Source organism: Syzygium oleosum, unplaced genomic scaffold (assembly GCF_021117445.2).
Source record: "Syzygium oleosum isolate NSW1041296 unplaced genomic scaffold, Sole_v2.1 Sole_v2.24, whole genome shotgun sequence".
In the NCBI taxonomy this organism is placed as follows: domain Eukaryota; kingdom Viridiplantae; phylum Streptophyta; class Magnoliopsida; order Myrtales; family Myrtaceae; genus Syzygium; species Syzygium oleosum.
The window spans coordinates 966855-972183 of record NW_026607508.1 but is presented as its reverse complement, the minus strand read 5'-3'; the positions used below and the strand labels follow the sequence as shown (position 1 = coordinate 972183).

At 39.5% G+C, this 5329-nt stretch overlaps 1 pseudogene; it reads left to right on the top strand.

The window, feature by feature from the left end:
- The first annotated feature begins 221 nt into the window (after positions 1-221).
- Positions 222-1882, top strand: LOC115667241 (transcription termination factor MTERF8, chloroplastic-like; annotated as a pseudogene).
- The last annotated feature ends 3447 nt before the right edge of the window (positions 1883-5329 follow it).

Here is a 5329-nt window from a genome sequence, read left to right as displayed (position 1 = left end):
CCACTTGAAACTTTTCACATGTACATGTTATTTGTTTTTTTTTTGTTATCGACAATTTATGTCTAAATATCTTCATGGACGATCGAAATATTTTTTGTTCATTAATTTTATAAGCGATACAAATAATTAATTGAAAAAAATATTTTTAAAATTATTTATTTTTCGTGAAATAAATGAAGTGAAACGTCCTTATTCTTACGTGCAATACGTATGACCCGTTCATGGTCGGAACTGGGCAACTTGTTTCGAAAAAGGTCCTGCTCAAAGTTCTAGAAACACCCGCCATTAGCTCTAAGCCTCTTATCATCTCCATCCATCCTTCATTCTGTCACCAGGAAACGCACTGTACAGTGGGCTGTAATAGAGAGCGCCATTACTTCACGTACAATGCCGTTGCGTCAACTCATCACGTAATATCGAGTTCGAACTGGGCTGGTGACTCTCATAGACAAATTATGAAACAGGTCATGTTCTTGAGCGCAATTCGAATATTTGATTGAACTTCTTGTCAAAGTCTTGCCTTTTCAGGGGCATTCTATGTGTTATTCCAAGAAATCGGGCTCACCGAGAAAGAGACCGAATCTCTCGTGACCAGGGGACCCGGATTTGAGGTTGAAATCTATTGTTTCATTGCAGGCTCGTGTCAGCCTCTTTGAAATCTGTAGGATTTAGTGGCCTTGAGGTCTGCCGTTTGGTTGCGAAATGCCCTTCTGTGTTGGCAGCAGATGAAATTGATCCCTTGATACTCTTCGTGCGTGACAATTTAGATGGAAAGGTTGACCCGACCAGCTCAAGCGTCTCTTTATGTCAACGGAGCCACGATTCTTAGTTGGATTTGAGGAAAAGGTTAATTTTCTGATTCACAGGGGGACTCCTAGAGAAAAGATTGTTCATGTTCTCAACAATGTGAATTTGACGATGACTATATCTCTTAAACCGCTTGAAGATTGTTCATGTTAAACCGCTTTGGTGGGGTTGATTTGATTGAGAGGCATCCCCCCCATTCTTAACTTTGATATGGATGGCCAATTGATTCCAAGAGTGGAGTTTCTCCTAGAACTTAGTCGAGGAGATGATGATGCCACCGGGGCAGTGATGCGCAAACTGCCTGCCATTTTGAAATACCTTGTGGAACACTTGGAAAGCCATGTAGAGTTCTTGAGGTCATTTGCAGGATTGATCGAGAAATGTATAGGATCATTCTGGTATTTCCTAACATTGTTAGTGCGAGCAAGGAGAGGAAGTTGCATCCCGGAATTAGTTTTCTCAAAGAATGTGGAATGAACTCCAATGAGATTTTCAAGTTCTTGACAAAAGCCCCTTTGTTTTTGGGTCCATCTCTTCAGGGTAACATTGCTTATTAGCTTGGTTTTTTGGTGAAAATTGGTTACAAGTCCAAAACGAAGGCATTCGCAGTTGCAATAGGCGCTGTGACTAGGACGAGTTGTGAAAATATGCAGAAGGTGATTGAGCTCTTCTTGAGTTACGGGTTTTCCTGTGAAGACGTGCTTTTCATGAGTAAGAAGCATCCTCACATACTTCAATACAATCCTGATTCTCTGGAGGAGAAAGTGGAATATATGGTAGGGAAGATAGGAAGCGACCTTGACGAGTTAATAGATATCCCTGCATTCCTTGGTTATAAACTCGATAGTAAAATTATGCACAGGAATGAGATGAAGAAGAAGATTATAGGTGAAGGAATGTCGCTCAACAATCTGCCAAGTGTTTCGTCTGAGAGATTTGCAAAGGAGAAGCTAGAAGAGCTGGCGCACAATGCCTAAAAAGTAAAAGGGTTGCTAAGTTTCATCCGCAGAACTTCATAGCCAAATTGATGGAAATTGTACTTTGTTTTCTCAAAGCTTTATAAGTTCAAGGTTTTTTTTTTTTCCAGGTAGACTTCTGTTGGAAGCGAGTGACTGGAGAATCGACTAACCTGTTCGATGCACTCCAAACAAAATTTCCAGGATCGTACGTTGAATCACCAGCAAACGATGAACGAATCTACTACACGTTGGTCCGAATACAATCACAAGGAAAGTATTCTTGTTCCACAGCGTTAATGCCGATTGTCTTCTCAAAGTAGATACCGAATCCTAATGCGTTGAGAGAGAGAGTTCTGAATTTTTCTTGTATATTGTTCATCTGCCGAAGAAGTTATCTTAACTTCCATTAAGAAACTCTCCTCGCACCTCTTCAAAAGGTGTCTCTCAGATACACCTCTTATTAGAGCAAATGGTGTCCCTTGGACACACACATCATGGGCGGACCGACGAAATATAACATCTCCCACTCGCACATGATGGGCTTGATGATGCTCTATCAAGAACATAAGGCATTCAACATTCATCTACCTTAGAAACAATTCATACTGGCAAAAAAGCCGTGCAACCAGTGAGTACACCTACACTTGGGAGCTCTAATTATGCACATGTTAGGGACAACATAATGGCTACAACCCCAAAAATAAATAAACAATTGATGTCTCACAGTGCCCCAGACATATTTTGTTACATCAGTCCAAGTATACCTATCCCTTAAAGGCTATACTTGACTTTTCTCAAAAAACACCATGTATTTACAATTATTTCCGAAATCCATTGAAGGCGAAATAATTGGTCGACCAGTAAACACATGTGATAGATGTAAAACAACAATAGTCTTCCTTCGCACTCATGTCTCTCTCCATTTCGAAACAATTGCTTTCCTCGACACATCCCATAAAGCCATATCTATTCATGACCGCCGGTAACATGCTAAAGTAGCAATATTGATCTTCTATTTTGAGAACAGAAGTAACATATGGCACAAAGTAAGGTAAATTATAAATTACCTTAAGGACTCACACGATGAATAAATAGGGATAATTGTACTCATCTTCTTTATTGGTCAAATAAAGCACATGTAGTATGAATTATATGCTATAGTGAATTTCTTTTTCTATAAGAGCATATCTCATTTATTAATCATATCCACTATACGAATCTTAGCCTAAACATAGTCACATGCTTCTTATGTACTCATGTTTAGCCCGAGTGCTATATCAGCTCGCTTTCCACAGCGCCCAATTTAGTACTCGCATCCGACTACTTTCAGGCATACATGATTATGGGACTATCATGTTCGGTCTTATCAAATACGAATAACAGACCTTATCTTGATTCCGATCAATGCGACATTAAATCGTTTTATGTACTAAACTGCTCTTCCAACATTTATAGTACATATCGTCTCATCTCAACCCGCTTATTATAGCGTTTGAGGTGATTGTTCGTGTGAGTTAGCCAATCATTGCCTGGTGACATATTCAACAATATATGTGTGTTTGTGCTAGTCTCATAATATTGTACTAATTGATAAAACATCAATTCATTAACAAACAAGTACAATACATATACACACATAATCCAGCAATCCTCAACAATATTATATATCATAATCACATTCTACGTAATCCTAGAGACATCATGTGGGTCAAGAACACGTCTCTTGGAACAGCCTTCGTAAATGGATCAGCAACCATCCTGTTGGTTGAAATGTATTGCAGGACTACTTCCTTCTGCGCTATTATATCTCTGATGAAGTTATTCTTTATGTCAATGTGCTTCGTCCTACCATGGTACTTGGGATCTTTCACATAGGCAATGGCTGCTTGATGACTATCGCAATATACCTGTCACCGGTCTTGGGACATCGTTGACAATGGCTAAATTTTCCAAGAAACATTTTAGCCATACCGCTTCTTGCATTGCAAACAGAATATGCAATAAATTCTGCCTCTATCGTAGATAAAGCTATGCATGTCTGTTTCTTGCTATTCCAAGAAATTGCCCCATCATTAAGCAAGAACGCATATCCAGACGTCGATTTACGATCATCTAGGTCTCCTCCCCAATCAGGATCAGAGTATCCTAATAAGCGTAGATCACTCCCTTGATAGCAAAGTCGATAGTCCATAGTGCCTTTCAAGTATCTCAGGATCCTCTTAACTGCTTTCCAGTGTGCTGGACCAGGATTTGATTGATATCGGCTTACTAACCCCACAGCATGACATATGTCGGGTCGAGTACACATCATAGCATACATCAAACTTCCGACAGCACTAGCGTAAGGAACAGTTACCATTTCTTTCTTTTCTTCTAGAGTCTTAGGACACATTTTAGTACTCAGGTTTTCGCCTTGCATGACAGGGGTATCAATGGGATTACAGTGCTGCATATTGAAGCGTTCAAGAATCTTCATTATATAAGACTCTTGTGACATAGCAAGGAGTTTCTTTGATCGATCTCTTTCAATCTTAACTCCCAATATATATGCAGCTTCTCCCATGTCCTTCATTTCAAAATTAGAAGACAACCATTCTTTTATAGTTATAACCAAACCCTTGTCATTTCTAGCCAAGAGAATATCGTCCACATAAAGAGATAAAATCATAAATTTATCCTCGGGCCGTTTGATATACACACAGTGATCCTCTTCGATTATCGTGAACCCAAAAGAAGTTATGACTCGATGAAAATGAAAATACCACTGTCTAGACAATTGCTTAAGGCCATAAATTGAGCGATGAAGTTTGCAAACGTTACGCTCTTGACCTTCAGCAATGAAACCTATTGGTTGTTTCATATAGATTTCTTCATCTAGTTCTCCATTGAGAAATGCCATCTTTACATTCATTTGATGTAATTCTAGGTCCAAATGTGCAACAATGGCTAGGATAAGATGTATGGAGGCAAACCTTACAACTGGTGAAAAAGTTTCCTCATAGTCTACATCCTCTTGTTGAGTATAGCCTTTTGCCACAAAGCGAGCCTTATACTTTTCAATGGATCCGTCCGCCCTTCGCTTAATCTTGAAAATCCATTTGTTTCCAATAGCCTTGCGATTGGGTGGCAGATCAACCAAGTCCCAGATGTGGTTAGTCCTCATAGACTCAATTTCGTCTTCCAAAGCTTTTCTCCATTCTTCTTTGTCCGGAGATGAGAGAGCCTCTTGAACTGTTTTAGGCTCTGTATCGTCTTGTGGAGCAATTATAAATGCTTTCCCTTCAATCTCAAATCAACGACGGGGAATACTTTTACGATTACTTTTACGCAACTGAACTTCTTGAGAATTTAGATCGCTAGGCGACGCTACACTCCCACTAGGTCTTATATGTTGAAGTAAATCTGTATTTCCCTCAATAACATTAGTGGGTGTGTTATCGGGATCTTCCATCTCATGTAATTGGAAGTCCTTATCGATCTCACCTCTACTAAGAAAATCGTTCTCCAAGAACGTGACATCTCGTGACTCCATTTCAGTCACACTTCCATCAGCTTGTTCACCT